The sequence below is a fragment of the Carassius gibelio genome, chromosome B21, assembly GCF_023724105.1.
Source record: "Carassius gibelio isolate Cgi1373 ecotype wild population from Czech Republic chromosome B21, carGib1.2-hapl.c, whole genome shotgun sequence".
NCBI classification, from domain to species: domain Eukaryota; kingdom Metazoa; phylum Chordata; class Actinopteri; order Cypriniformes; family Cyprinidae; genus Carassius; species Carassius gibelio.
In genome coordinates, this window is record NC_068416.1 from 3,285,780 (window position 1) to 3,302,223 (window position 16,444).

At 40.4% G+C, this 16,444-nt stretch overlaps 1 protein-coding gene and 1 long non-coding RNA gene across 2 annotated transcripts in view; one reads left to right on the forward strand and one right to left on the reverse strand.

The window, feature by feature from the left end:
* The window catches only part of LOC127986006 (uncharacterized), a gene marked incomplete at its 5' end in the record, with an annotated part of 403,871 nt that overhangs the window by 370,775 nt on the left and 16,652 nt on the right, over positions 1-16,444 (reverse strand). The window lies entirely within an intron of this gene.
* On the forward strand, positions 3,950-5,461 carry LOC127986031 (uncharacterized). Its single transcript, XR_008160736.1, has 3 exons — positions 3,950-4,021; positions 4,662-4,727; positions 5,318-5,461. It is a non-coding gene; the product is annotated as an uncharacterized LOC127986031 (long non-coding RNA).

Sequence of the window (16,444 nt, forward strand, 5' to 3'; positions counted from 1 at the left end):
GAATGTACATTTACCTTTTTTTAAACATAAGCTTAAAGAATACCTACTAGCTCTAGCATTCAATGGGGTACAGTAGTTGCTTTTGTAGGTTGTCAAACTGAGGAGTTTATTTCATTATTTATATGTGGTGTTGATGTATGTTTTTATGATTGCAAATGTGTTTGTACAGCAATTTGTTCAATGAGAAGTTGTGTAAAAGTGCTTAATAAATAAATAAGGACATAATGATAATAACATATCATCAATTAATAATTAAGCATTATTTTACGAAAATCATTGTTGTTTGTGATCGTGGATGTTCGCGGAAGGCTTTAAGACCAAACGGAATCCTCTGTACCCGCCTCACAGCACCCGGGACTCCGCTTCACTGTCTGTGGTTTGAGTTTACTGAATCAGATTGAGGCGAATACAACTTATTGATCATGAGACCAACATTTAGCAAGCAGGAAAATATTCATTCTACCTGAAGGAAGACGTATTTTATTGAGCTAATGCTGTTAAATAGAGAGCGAGAGAGAGAGAGAGAGAGAGAGAGAGAGAGAGAGAGAGAGAGAGAGAGGGAGAACCAGTCCAGAGCCATATAGAGAGCTCTCTATATGGCTCTGAACCAGTCTAGGGCTTTTCTTAAACTTTGAGCTCATCATATTGAAGTACAAATCCAAACACCAGAAATGTTATGCATTATATGAATAATGAAATGTTATGAAAAGTATGCATTTCATTTATTCACATGCAGGATGGTTGTTGGTATTTAGCAGTTGAAACCTATTTTTAAACTTGAATTTAAATACTATTAAACTAACTTTAAAATATCAAGGAGTTTATAAATTAAAAATAGTAAAATGTCACAATGCATGTTAAATAGCCTAAATTAACATGTGTTAATAATATAATTAGAACTAACAATATAATTTAGATTTTTTTACATGAGCAACTCCTGTATAAAATGGGACAGCAACCTTTATATAAAATTTTTTAAATCGTCCACAGCTGAGCAACACAAGAGGGGGATCTGCGCCAGAGCGCGTGAAGTAAATGTGATGAACGAAGTCATTTTCAGATGCAATGGAAAAAACAAAAAAAAAATAGCCTACATTAGGCCCATGCAGGCTCTGCTCAAAGTATATAATACTTATAATTACTGTTAACCCAGAGTAACAAATTTTAACGGATTTATCACCTTTTTTTCATTTGCTGCATGTTTTCTTTATTTCTTTATTTTTACATTTATTACATTTACATTTATTCATTTAGCAGACGCTTTTATCCAAAGCGACTTACAGATGGAAGCAATCAAAGACAACAAAAAGAGCAATGATATATAAGTGCTATAACAAGTCTCAGTTAGGTTAACACAGTACACGTAGCATGGGATTTTAAATAATATAATAAATAGGGCTGTCAAAAATAGCGCGTTAACGGCGTTAATTAGTTGTTTGTCGTTAATTACGTCAAATTTTTTAACGCATTTCTCGCATGCGCAGTGTGACAAATTATTTAGGTCAGGAAAGTCTCGTTGATCTCTGAATTCTCAAGATAGTAACAAACAGCGGCGAGCGCCGCAACGAAAACACCGAAGAAGCTTAAGGTTTTACCCCAGTTACTCTCAAATACATTCATGCCAAGCTCGATAAACAGAGACGACTTTGGTAGTTGATACGCTGGAGCTTCTTCCTGTTATAGCGTCCTGTGTTTCACACTGTGCATGTGCAGAACGCATGCATGCAATGCAGTGAAAATTACAGCTGTTTGAAAAAGCATTTGCATTTTTACTTGGTTTTACTGGCACTTGAAGCCTTCAGAACGTGAAAATATCGATCCTAAAGAATTGTGGCAGAGCAAATGAACACCTCCTAAAAACAAGAGTGCCCAGAGTGCAGAGGGCACATGTTTGTGTTTCTGAGTTCATTCTTTCGAGTTTCTCTATGCATAATTTCATAGATATGTGGCTATATTTAACCACTGGTTCACCTAAAACTCTTACACTATCTGTAGTTAAATGGCATGGTTTGATATAGTGGTCAGGTAAATTTGATTAAGTAAATGTTAAACTTTTGAAATTCAGAAAAAAAAGAACCACATATTGATGAATCAATACATGAAAATTATGTATCTGTGTCCTGTTATTTATCCTTTGGTACGCATTTCAGAAAAAAAAAATAGTTAGGATTCAGGTGTATTTGCAAATAGTGATTAATCATGATTAATCCACTGAAAATTCTGATTAATTTGATTAAAAATTTTAATCATTTGACAGCCCTAATAATAAATAAAAAGAAAACAGATAGAATAAAAAAAAGAATAGAGCAAGCTAGTTAGAGGTCTTTACACACACACGCACACACACACACACAATTACATAATAAATGAAAATAAAATAGAATACAAAAAGATTAGAAAGGTAGTTAGATTTTTTTAAAGAATAGAATTAGAATAGTGAGTGTTAAAGGGGGGGTGAAATGCTCGTTTTCACTCAATATCCTGTTAATCTTGAGTACCTATAGAGTAGTACTGCATCCTTCATAACTCAAAAAAGTCTTTAGTTTTATTATATTCATAAGAGAAAGATAGTCTGTACCGATTTTTCCCGGAAAAACACGACCGACTGGAGGCGCGACGTGTGGGCGGAGCTAAAGAATCATGAGCGCGAGTAGGCTTTTGCATTGAGAGCGTGTGGAAGCTGTGATATATTACCGTGAGGAAAAAACCATCATCCAAAACAAACCATGGCTAACAGTCAGATTCAGCCGTTTATTTATGATCCAGAATCAGATCCCGAGGCTGAAACTGAACGAGAGCAGCAGCAGCAACGACTTGCTCCGAGAGGGGCTCGAACCCGGGTCTCCGGCATGGGAGGGGACGCACTAACAAGGAGGCAGAGATATCTCAAGCAGTTTTACTCACCGCCTGTGGTTCCAACACACAATCGTGACCCTTTTTCGTTGGGATTGCATCATCCTTAAGAAATAAACGATACGCAAATCCGTCGTCAAACTGGGCCTTGTTTGTAAAACAAGCATTTTCGAAATGCAGGGAACAAACACAAACACTTGCACAACTCCGTTGATGCTTTGTTAAAATAAACTCCCTCCACTGCTCCCTTAATGCTGTTTTTTCTTTGGTAATCTGTGCAGGGTTGTCTTGTCCTGGCAACCAAAAACACACTTCTTTTGTGACATTTCGCGATGCTCTCATTCTGATCAGTGAACGTCTGTTGTGCTCTCAGTGCTCTGCTCTACGGGAGCGCGCGCTCTTCCGGCAGAAATGCCTTAGGACCCATATAAGGAAATTCCGCTCCATCTAACGTCACACAGAGCCATACTCGAAAAAAAACTTTCCGAAACTTATTACAAACCGGAAGGAGTATTTTTGGAACAGAAATACTCCTTCAAACGTACAACTTAATTTTTTGTCCATGTTTAGCATGGGAATCCAACTCTTTAACAGTGTAAAAAACTCAGTATGCATTAAATAGCATTTCACCCCCCCTTTAAAGTTAGAGGGTCAAATAAAGATGGAAGAGAAGTGATTCTTGAAGATGGCTTAGGACTCAGCTCCTAGGATTGAGTTGGTGAGGTCATTCTACCAGGAGGGAACATTTCATTTAAAAGTCTGTAAAAGTGACTTTGTGCTTCTTTGGAATGGCACAATCAAGCGATGTTCACTTGCAGAATGCAAGCTTCTAGAGGGCACAATTAATAATACAATTTATAATTAATAAATAATATAATTAATTAATACATTAATTCAGAACACTCTAAAAACGGCTGGGTTATTTTTTAACCCAAAATGCTGGGTTGAGTCTTTTGGGTCATTTTGTTGGGTTATTTTATTTCTTTTTAAACACTTTTGGGTAGTTTCAATTTACCAGGAGTTGGGTTAAATCTGCTGGGTTGCGTCGCTGGGTTGTTTCAGGCCAGCGCTGGGTTTTTTTAACACGCCTTGAAGATGTTTAAATCGCTCCCCAACTGTCATTTTGGAAGAACAACAGGGCAAAGCCACGGCTTTCAACTGTTTTAAGGTAACTTTATTTAATGTTTTCATTAATAATTATTTTAAATTGGCAGAATTATAACTTTTTTGCTTCAACAATACTGTTAAACTTCTACAGGCCAACATTATTTACGTTAAATGATGAAAAGTTTAAGTTACCTCAAACGGCCAACCTACATTACATGACTCACATAATTGTGTTAAGGTATCTGAGACGACAGATTAATACAGTTTTATTAAGTTTCAGACAGTGACGGATGGATGAAATATGCGAATACCTGTGAAAATAGAGGAAAAAGTAGTTTCTGACACTGAAAAGCGAATTTGACATTTAAGTGAGTCAAATTAGTTCAAAAAGTGAATACGACTTTCTGCTCTAATGTAAACGCCTGCAGTTGTCCATATCGACATGTAAATCATGCAAATTACGTACAATATGGTAGGACCGCAGGTCTAAAAGAACCGACGATCCAGTTCAAATGAACCGGTTCAGTAATTCTCGTACAAAGTGATTCCCGGAAAAGAATCGGCGTCTCAGGGCATTTTAAAGTGCGCGGACGCACAGCGAGCAACGTAGGCCGCGTTAGTGAAGTGATTTGATATTTTTGTGGTTTATAAAGTCTTTTTACATACAAATTGTAATTCAAAATGTGTTTTTTTCCTGTCAGAAAAGCACATGGATACATTTGTGAGAGAAAAACTCGTCGAGTGCAGTCTTATTGAGGCGTCTAACGGTAAGTTCGTGTTTATTATACATTTTACATAATTGTTTGTCTGTGATAATCAACTAACGTTATCCCTCACGTAACTTAAACGCACATACATTTTTATTTTGTGCTTTAGTTAAAGCTGCACTTTGTAACTTTGTGTTCAGAATGTACCTAATTTATGAGGGTAAACATCATATACCAATTTTCCAGATCGGGTTTTTGACTTGTCCTTATCACTTTAGTACATCTATAAGTTTTTATATATGGACTGTTTTACCTACATGACTTATCATAGAAATGTCTGTGTGTGCGCTTGCAGTTTGATCTCCCTTATCTGTGCCAGTGACTGTGTGTGTTTGATATAGCCAGCATATTAACATAAAACTGTGATTTATAATGACTGGAACATCCCATTGATTAGACAGTTTGAAAGCACACCTTTCAGCCAATCACTATATCATATTCTGCTTCTGTAGACCAACTCATAGGTGAATTTAACAAATAATCATGATGGGTAAATTTAATGATTAACTTCACACAGTTAATTGAACTGAATCACTGTTATTAAAACAATTTGTTTGTTTTTTTGTTTGTTTTTTTACTTTATTTTATAGGTTGGAACAAACATGGAATTCCTTAACCGAGCAGAGTCCACAAAACCCCATCCAATTGTCGTGGCGATTTAAAAATGCCAGCAGGTCTCTCATACATTGATTATAATCAATGGACAGGTAAGGATATTCTGGACTATTTTCAAAAGGAATTGCAAATTGTATATTTAATTTAGGGCTGTCAAATGATTAAAATTTTTAATCAAATTAATCAGAATTTTCAGTGGATTAATCATGATTAATCACTATTTGCAAATACACCTGAATCCTAACCATTTTTTTTTTCTGAAATGCGTACCAAAGGATAAATAACAGGACACAGATACATAATTTTCATGTATTGATTCATCAATATGTGGTTCTTTTTTTTTCTGAATTTCAAAAGTTTAACATTTACTTAATCAAATTTACCTGATCACTATATCAAACCATGCCATTTAACTACAGATAGTGTAAGAGTTATAGGTGAACCAGTGGTTAAATATAGCCACATATCTATGAAATTATGCATAGAGAAACTCGAAAGAATGAACTCAGAAACACAAACATGCGCCCTCTGCACTCTGGGCACTCTTGTTTTTAGGAGGTGTTCATTTGCTCTGCCACAATTCTTTAGGATCGATATTTTCACGTTCTGAAGGCTTCAAGTGCCAGTAAAACCAAGTAAAAATGCAAATGCTTTTTCAAACAGCTGTAATTTTCGCTGCATTGCATGTATGCGTTCTGCGCATGCACAGTGTGAAACACAGGACACTATAACAGGAAGAAGCTCCAGCGTATCAACTACCAAAGTCGTCTCTGTTTATCGAGCTTGGCATGAATGTATTTGAGAGTAACTGGGGTAAAACCTTAAGCTTCTTCTGTGTTTTCGTCGCGGCGCTCGCCGCTGTTTGTTACTATCTTGAGAATTCAGAGATCGACGAGACTTTCCTGACCTAAATAATTTGTCATACTGCGCATGCGTGAAATGCGTAAAAAATGTTTACGTAATCAACGACAAACAACTAATTAACGCCGTTAACGCGCTATTTTTGACAGCCTTAATTTTTTTTTTTTTTTTCACGCATACATTGTGACATAGTCCAAACGCAATTGAAAAGCATTTGTATTTCTGATGCCTTACACAGAAAGCTGTCAATTTGTGTCAAGGGTGGGACAATACTATGGGACGTGTTTGTATTGGGAGATATTTTGTAGTTTTTAGCCCAAATCTCAGGTGAAAACCATTTGGTTAATGGTGAATATTGACCAATAGTACCATGTGGCTCTAACTGTTAGCAGGGGATAGTAGCTAGATTTGGGGTAAAAATGACAGAATTATTTATTGTCTGAGGTGCCAAGAATATAGGGAGATCCGGGTTGCACTGTCTGTTCTTTAACACACATCTCTCGGAGTGGCAGCTGCCTTTAGTAGTTCCTTAACCTCCATTGTTTAAAGCATTTTGTCATGATCCTGCCCTCGTGTCCTTGATTTTTCCTAGTCTTGAGGCAGGATCATGACAGACCCTTGTTTTGTGTACAAGCGCATGGCCTTGTCTTTGGGCCATGTGCTTGTGTTGTCTCGTTCCCTTGCCCCGCCCCCCTTGTTAACCTAGTCGTGTCTTGATTGTCCTATCTGTAACACCTGTCGTGTCTTGATTGTTCCCCCTATTTAGATCTCCTAGTGTGCTCTGTCTTGCGTCGGTTCATTGTCATTGTGATTGTACCTGTGATTGTTCCACTCTGTGATTGTTCCTTAAGAAGTGTTTGTATTACCGTGAGTGTTTGTTTATAGTTAGTATTTAGAGTCCTTGTTTATCTTGTTAGTCCAGTCCTGTTTTAGTTATTTAGTCTTTACCTTGCTCCGTGTTTTCCCCCTCGTGGGTTTTGTTTTCCCCTTTTTGTAATAAACCCTTTGTTTTGTGATTCCCTGTCTGCACTTGAGTTCCTCCCTTACCAATACCTGACAGAATGAACCGACCAGAATGGAACTCAGCGGACAGGAGGCAATGCTGGATGCCCGTGCCAGCAGCGTCGAGAGCTGGCGTGCCCGTGCCAGCAGCGTCGAGAGCTGGCGTGCCCGTGCCAGCAGCGTCGAGAGCTGGCGTGCCCGTGCCAGCAGCGTCGAGAGCTGGCGTGCCCGTGCCAGCAGCGTCGAGAGCTGGCGTGCCCGTGCCAGCAGCGTCGAGAGCTGGCGTGCCCGTGCCAGCAGCGTCGAGAGCTGGCGTGCCCGTGCCAGCAGCGTCGAGAGCTGGCGTGCCCGAGCCAGCAGCGTTGAGAGCTGGCGTGCCCGAGCCAGCAGCGTCGGGCGTGCCCGAGCCAGCAGCGGTGAGCGTGCCCGAGCCAGCAGCGGTGAGCGTGCCCGAGCCAGCAGCGGTGAGCGTGCCCGAGCCAGCAGCGGTGAGCGTGCCCGAGCCAGCAGCGAGCAGCGCTGGCGTGCCCGAGCCAGCAAAGAAGAAAGCCGTATTCAAGTCTGCAGTCATGAGAGCGGAGGAGAGAGCCGCGGCCGACTCTGCAGCAAAGACTCTTGTACAGTCTGTCTCATCTCGTAAGGAGATGCCAATTGTCCTGGCTGCTAAAGCCTTTTCTGATTATTTGTCCCGTCTTGTCCAAATCCTAGAAGTCCCCATCAGTCCTGTTTTGTCCCCTGACCCTGTCCCCAGAAGTCCTAAGTGTCCAGCCGTTGTCTCCCCGTGTCCTGTTGATGTGGCCCCGTGTCCTGTTGATGTGGCCCCGTGTCCAGTAGATGTTGTCCCCCCGTGTCCAGTAGATGTTGTCCCCCCGTGTCCCGTAAGTCTTGCCCCGCGTCCCTTGTCTGCTCCCGTCATGTCCCCGGTCAGTTGTCCCGAGACCCCTCCCCGCCCCTCACCACCCAGACCTGCCCGTACCCCCCGTCGTCAGCCTTTGTCCTGTCCTCCTAAGATTCCTACCCCTCCCACCCGCCCTGGTCTGTCCCCCATGAACTTTGTGGTCCCGCCCCCTCCCCTTCCCTGTTTGTTTTTTTTGTTATGTCACCCTAACCCTGCCATTGTGTTTTCATGTTTGCCTTTGTTATTATTAGTCATGTCTTGTTGGTTTGTGTCTGTGTCCCAGTCTGTCATGTCAGTCATGTCCCGTGTTTGATGTTCCCTTGAGGAGCGTCTGGAAGCCGCTCCTTAAGGGAGGGGTTCTGTCATGATCCTGCCCTCGTGTCCTTGATTTTTCCTAGTCTTGAGGCAGGATCATGACAGACCCTTGTTTTGTGTACAAGCGCATGGCCTTGTCTTTGGGCCATGTGCTTGTGTTGTCTCGTTCCCTTGCCCCGCCCCCCTTGTTAACCTAGTCGTGTCTTGATTGTCCTATCTGTAACACCTGTCGTGTCTTGATTGTTCCCCCTATTTAGATCTCCTAGTGTGCTCTGTCTTGCGTCGGTTCATTGTCATTGTGATTGTACCTGTGATTGTTCCACTCTGTGATTGTTCCTTAAGAAGTGTTTGTATTACCGTGAGTGTTTGTTTATAGTTAGTATTTAGAGTCCTTGTTTATCTTGTTAGTCCAGTCCTGTTTTAGTTATTTAGTCTTTACCTTGCTCCGTGTTTTCCCCCTCGTGGGTTTTGTTTTCCCCTTTTTGTAATAAACCCTTTGTTTTGTGATTCCCTGTCTGCACTTGAGTTCCTCCCTTACCAATACCTGACACATTTGGCACAATTGTCTTTGAGTGACATCACCTCCCAATACAAACACTCTCCATAGTATGGTCCCACCTCTGGCAAAAATTGACAGCTTTCAATGCGAGGCATTGGAAATTCAGATGTTAAAGATACCATTTGAGTTTTGGCAGGTAACATGTGCGACACAGTGAAAAAAAAACAGACATTGTAATTAATAACACCTCATGTACTTGTTCTTATGTTGCATCTATGCTAACATTAGTCTGTTTCTCTCTTATTCCGAGGTCACCATAGCCACCTGTATCCAGTACGTATCCAGACCAGAGGATCATTGCAGTCACCCGTATCCAGTACGTATCCAGACCAGAGGGTCATTGCAGTCACCCGGATCCAGTATGCATTCCAGACCAGATGGTGGATCAGCACCTAGAAAGGACCTCTACTGCCCTGAAAGACAGCAGAGACCAGGACAACTAGATACAGATATCCCCTGTAAAGACCTTGTCTCAGACGACCACCAGGACAAGACCACAGGAAACAGATGATTCTTCTGCACAATCTGACTTTGCTGCAGCCTGGAATTGAACTACTGGTTTCGTCTGGTCAGAGGAGAACTGGCCCCCCAACTTAGCCTGGTTTCTCCCAAGGTTTTTTTCTACATTCTGTCACCGATGGAGTTTTGGTTCCTTGGTTTTCCTTAGTTGGGGACAATTAATATCAAGCGATATCATCAACTTGATTGCACAGAGTGACGATACATCACTGAATCAATGATTAACTGACTTTAACTGAAAACTGAGTGTTTACTTTTGTCCCTTTGCATTATTACAAACTATTTTCCTATTTAATACTGTAAATCTGCTATGATGCAGTATTTGATCAATATGACAGGCTTATTACTCATAATACATGGAAAATACAGCTGCAAACGGACTTTGCTTTTCCATTTGAAATTTGGCAGTCACTGTGCATTCATGAAAACTGAAACCGTAATTTTTGTTCAGTGTTTTTGAAACTGTTTTTGTTCAAGATTTGCAATTGTGTTTGGATTATGTCGTAATTTGTCACATGTGGAAAACGCATTTGAAATTATAATTTGCAATTCCTTTTGAAAATTGTCCTTCCATAGACAGGCTTTATAGCAGAGCACACTACTCTCAGGTGTAGATCTTTGCTTCAGAGCTTAAAGCTGCAGTCGGTAACTTTTGACGCTCTAGCAGTTAATAAACAGAACCGCTTGCGTCTTGCGGAAGAACATTGTAGCCGGAGCTACTTCTCTCTTCTATGTCTATGAAGAATCACAAAGGTACTGGGTTACTCCGCCATGGTACCCCCGAAGCAATCTAAAATAGTCTGAATATAAACACTTCTTATAGGTGCACCCTAGTGATTCAGGACAAGCTAAAAACAAGGTTTGGAAAATGGATTCATGGTGTACTCACTTATTATATACATTTTGTAAATTTTTAACACATAAAAAAGTTACGAACCGCAGCTCTGATTGGTTGTTTCTTACCGGGAGCGATGGTATTCCTGCAAACGGCAATAGGACCACTGGGAGGAGCCAGAGGAGCTTGATTTTTTTCACAGATTATCTGTCTCATATTCTACTGTCAGGACATAATGACAGGTTTAACAAATATGTAAAACATACATTTTTACAAAAGTTACCTACTGCAGCTTTAAGTGTTTTACAATAGTTCACCCAAAAATGAAAATTGTCACTAATTATTCACCCTGGTCTGAAAGCTCTCGAATATCATCGAAAATATCTTAAATTGTGTTCTGAAGATGAACGAAGGTCTTACTGGTTTGTAACGACATGAAGTTAAGTAATAAATGACAGAATTTTCATTTTTGGGTGAACTATATGTTGAACTACCCTAAGCAGTGCACATCTACCTACATAGGAGTCTTTAAATACTTGATATACATTTAACGGGGGGTGAAATGCTCGTTTTCACTCAATTTTCTGTTAATCTTGAGTACCTATAGAGTAGTACTGCATCCTTCATAACTCCAAAAAGTCTTTAGTTTTATTATATTTATAAGAGAAAGATAGTCTGTACCGTTTTTTCCCGGAAAAACATGAGTGGCTGGAGGCGTGACGTGTGGGCGAAGCTAAAGAATCACAAGCGCGAGTAAGTTTTTGTGTTGAAACTGTGACATTATCATGAGGAAAAAAACATCATCCAAAACAAACCATGGCTAACAGTCAGATTCAATGAATTGAACAAGAGCAGCAGCAGCAACAACTACAGCAGGACGTCTCTATGTAGTATGTAATGAAACTGTATATATTTGCTTAAAGTTCCACTTTATGTCGTCTTTTTTTTTTTTTTTTTTAAGGTGTACATGTGGAAAGTGCAGTTTGATGCAACATCGCATGTTGTTTACTTGTTACTTGATGTGCTTACGCGCCGATAGCTAAGTTAACGACACAGAGATATTTGAAGCAGTTTACTCACCGCCTGCGGTTTCAACACACGATCGTGACCCTTTTTCGTTGGGACTGCATTATACTTAAGAAATAAACGATATGCAAATCCGGCGTCAAACTGGGCCTTGTTTGTAAAACAAGCATCTTCGAAATGCAGGGAACAAACAAAAACACTTGCACAACTCAGTTGATGCTCTGTAAAATTAAACTCCATCCACTGGTCCCTTAATGCTGTTTTTTTTTTTTTTTTTTTTTTTAATCTGTGCAGGGTTGTCTTGCCCTGGCAACCAAAAACACACTTCTTTTGTGACATTTCGATCTCTCGCTCTGATCAGTGAATGACTCTGCTCTGCTCTACAGGAGCGGGCGCTCTTCCAGGAGAAGTGCCCTTAGGACCCATATAAGGAAATTCCGCTCCATCTAACATCACACAGACCCATACTCGAAAAAAACTTTCAGAAACTTTTGACAAACATACAACTTAATTTTTGAAACTTTGTCCATGTTTAGCATGGGAATCCAACTCTTTAACAGTGTAAAAAACTCAGTATGCATGAAATAGCATTTCACCCCCCCCCCCCCCCTTTAAGGACATATTTAAATGATATTACATTTAAGTTTAAAGAATGTTAATTGTCAACGTCATTTCACTGTGTATTTAAGTAGCTAAAAATGTCAAAATGTAATAGTTAAACAGCTAGACACAGGTCATTCAGAAATAATTTTCTTATTTATTGCAACTGTATTTCTGTGATTTTTATTTTATTTATTTATTTTGCATTTGCTGGAAACATAAAAAGGGAAAATTCCAAGTTGTTTGTCATTGGTCCAGATTTTTGAATGTCAGATGGCATTAAAAATATTTTTAACAGACTAAATAACCTGCATTCTTCATTATTTATGAATCCATGATTGCTTTGTTAAGCAAAACTGAAATTATGAGAATAACCCAGCAAGAATAACCCAGAATTGTAAAAATGCAAACCCACAAATGGTAAAAATGACTCTTTCTTGGGTTTTCTCAATAACCCATCATGCTGGGTTAAAATGTGTAAACCAGCATGCTGGGTTACTTTAACCCAGCACGTGTTCTGTACAATATTTACCCAGCACTGGGTTGCCAATTGGGTTATTTTTAACCCAGCCATTTTTAGAGTGAAATAATACAATTTCTGAATTAATTGTAAAGGTTTGATAGAATTGGCTGGAAGACCTGCCAAGAGGGCATTGCAATAGTCCAGCCTTGACAGAACAAGAGCTTGAACAAGGAGTTGTGCAGCATGTTCCGAAAGAAAGGGCTTGATCTTCTTGATGTTGAATAAAGCAAGTCTGCAGGATCGGACAGTTTTAGCAATGTCGTCTGAGAAAGTCAGCTGATCATCAATCATAACTCCAAAGCTTCTAGCTGTTTTTGAAGGAGTTATGGTTGATGTGAACTTAATGGTGAAATTGTGATGAAACGATAGGTTTGCTGGAATCACAAGCAGTTCTGTTTTGGCAAGGTTGAGTTGAAGGTGATGGTCCATCATCCAGGAAGAAATATCTGTTAGACAAGCTGAGATGCGAATAGCTACCGTCGGATCATCAGGATGGAATGAGAGGTAGAGTTGAGTGTCATCAGCATAGCAGTGGTATGAAAAGCCATGTTTCTGAATGACAGAACCTAATGATGCCACGTAGACAGAGAAGAGAAGTGGTCCAAGAACTGAGCCCTGAGGCACCCCAGTAGTTAGATGTTGAGACTTGGACACCTCACCTCTCTAAGATACTTTGAAGGACCTATCTGATAGGTAAGACTCAAACCATTGAAGTGTGGTTCCTGAGGTGCCATTTGCCAGTAGGGTTGATAAGAGGATCTGATGGTTAACCATGTCAAAAGCAGCGGACAGATCAAGCAGGATAAGTACTGAAGATTTGGATTCTGCTCTTGCCAGTCTTAGAGCTTCAACAACTCAGTTGAATATCCAATTCTGAAGCCAGATTGGTTGCTGTCAAGGCAATTGTTGTGTGTGAGAAATGTAGAGACTTGTTTGAACACAGCTCATTCAAGTGTTTTTGCAATGAAAGGAAGAAGGGAAACTGGTCTGTAGTTCTCTAAAAGAGATGGGTTGAGGTTTGGGTTTCTTAAGTAGTAGAGTTATACGTGCCTGTCTAAATGATGAGGGAAAAACACCAGTGTGGAGGGAAGTGTTGATGATGTGAGTGCAGGTACAACTGGAGGAGAAATGACTTGAAGGAGGTGAGATCGAATAGGATCAAGCTATTAGAAAAAAAACAGGAGGGAGAGGAGGAGGACAAAGAAGTGAGGAAAAATTTTTAAAAAGCATGCGAGAGCTAGATGAATTGTTAATTTTCTTATGGTAGTATGTCATTTTAGCAGTGGAGACAGTAGCAGAGTAAGAAGATAGGAGTGACTGATACACAATAAGATCAGTAGTATTTTTGTCAGTAGTATCTGTCCTGGAAGATAAGGGGCAAACAGTGTCTAAACAAGATGTAAGATGCAAACAGTTTAAGGGAAGGAAGTGAAGATGAAACCATTGCATATAGCCGGGTGGGTGAAAGTGTGCGCAGGTTACGTCGAAAGATGACATGTGGAGGGGTAAGTGATGTGTCAGGGACCATGTTGAGGTTAAGAGTGAGGAGGAATTGATTTGACGTGTGCAGTGGAGTAACTAGAACATGATCAGTAGAGCAGTGTCATGTATAAATAAGGTCCAGTTGGTTGCCTGATTTGTGAGTAGCAGTAGTTGACACTCGGTTGAGATGAAAAGAGGCAAGCAGAGAGTGGAAATCAGCAAACAGAGGTTTATCTAGATAGATGTTGAAATCTCAAAGCATAACTAGGGGAGTACAATCCTCAGAAAAGGTTGAGAGCAACACATCTAATTCATCCAAAAAGTTACCCAATGGTCCTGGGGGTCGATAGACAACTACAAAATGTATTTTAAAAAGGTAGGTACCAGTAACTGAATGAGATTCAAAGGAGTTGTTGATACCCAAAGATGGTAAAGGATTACATTGGATTACATTTCCAATCATTAGACATGAGCAGACCAGTACCTCCACCTCTTCCAGTCAAACGGGGGGAGTGGGAAAATTTGAAATTATTGGAGAGTGCTGCAGGTGTAGCAGTGTCCTCTGGTTTGATCCAGGTCTCTGTTAGGGCCATGAGATGAAGCTTTGAATGACTAATAATAGAAGTAATGAAATCGGCTTTGTTTACAGCAGACTGGCAATTCCAGAGACCAATAGAAAAAGAAAGTAGTGTATTAGCAGATATATGCAAAGTGTGCAGGTTGTTAAGATTGCGCTGTCTACATTGTATTATGTGTGGTTTGTGAGTGGAAGTGATAGTAGGGATCTGGAAACACTTAGTAAGATTTGGTTATAAACAAAATACAACTGAAACAGAAATGAAACGAAAAGGAGAAAGAAAAAAAGATTAATCAAAACAATACTTATATTCCCTGCCGGTGTCCCTGCTCGGTGGAGTCGATGGTCTTTACACTTTTTGGTCTTCACACAAGGAGGGCTTAACTGGAGGGCTGCCGCGACCTCTGCCGCAGTATACTAATCTTTTTTATACCAGACAAAACGGAAATTGAATTCAGCTGAACGCACTTTACTGTTTACCACAACAAAGGACTAAGCAAGCGCACAACACTGACAACATATGCGATAGAGTACGAGACCAAACGCAGCACGTCTCAACACAGTAAACAAACAAGTGTTTCCTAGCAACGACAACTGCGCTAAACACTATTGAGACAAGAAATAAATACACTTACGATCTGCTTTTAACTCCCGCTGATTTAACCGCTTCTCACAAAGGGTATTTCTTTACACTCTCTTGGCTGGCGCTTGAACGCACTTTACTGTTCATCACAACAAAGGACTAAGCAAGCACACAACACTGACAACGTATGCGATAGAGTACGAGACCAAATGCAGCACATCTCAAAACACTAAACCCCTGGTCAGAGCCTGACTCCACCCACTGACAATATTTGAAAAATGCTGAAAAGTGGGCAGATCACAGCGGAGATAGATGAGACGAACCTAGGGTGTGGCTGAGCGAGTACGGCGTGAACCTGAGATCCGCAGTGACGGATTGATTGACAGCTGCTGTCAGAAACGCTAAAATGGAGAGTGACTGTAGTGACCCAAGTAGCTTTGCAACAGAGCGATCATTTGAAGTAGAGGACTTTTCTCCCCCAGTTTCACCTGAAGTGGAGGATGTCGAGGTGTTCATATAAAATCGAGCAACTGGCTAAAACTGCGGTCTTAACTTCCACACCGCGTCGCTTTTCAGCGCGAGCTGTGTGGAGAAGCCCATTTCCACCTCCATTCCGTTGGAGTAGCAACCCCCGTGTAAAATGCAGTTTGTACACTCCAGCTCTAGGCAGGAACTCGCGGTCTTCCAGGCCGAGTGCATGCAACCACTGGCGCCTAATTTTAAAGTCTGCTAGTAAACTATGCAGTCCAGCAGTGCTGTCGCAACCAGCAACATACCTACGTACCATCCTGACCACTGTACTAAGTACAGATAAATATACGGTAACTTGAAGATCTAAATAACTATATAATTGCTAAATAGATGATATAATAATTTATCCTGGTCGTTTAACTCGTAGTTCCAACTCCTACAGTGATTTTGACGGAACAAGATGGTTTTATACTGCCAAGGGCGTGGTAGCTCGTACCAAGGGGCGTGGTGAGCTGGAAACTGCTTACGTCACCTGCCACCGCTTACATCATTTGCCATCGCAACATCCAATAGGAAAAATCACCGTTCAACCTGAAGAGGGCAGCACTCAGACGTTTTTACACCATAATTTATAGAATTAAAACACTTTATACTCAAATGTCAAAAAAGTTACTCGAATCAATGAACAGCACTAATAAAGCCCCATTCTTATAGATCATTAACTAAAAAAAGTTGGTTTAGGGTTTAGTTACTCTTTAACTCCCGCTGATTTAACTGCTTCTCACAAAGGGTATTTCTTTACACTCTCTTGGCTGGTGCTTGAACGCACTTTTCTGTTTATCACAACAAAG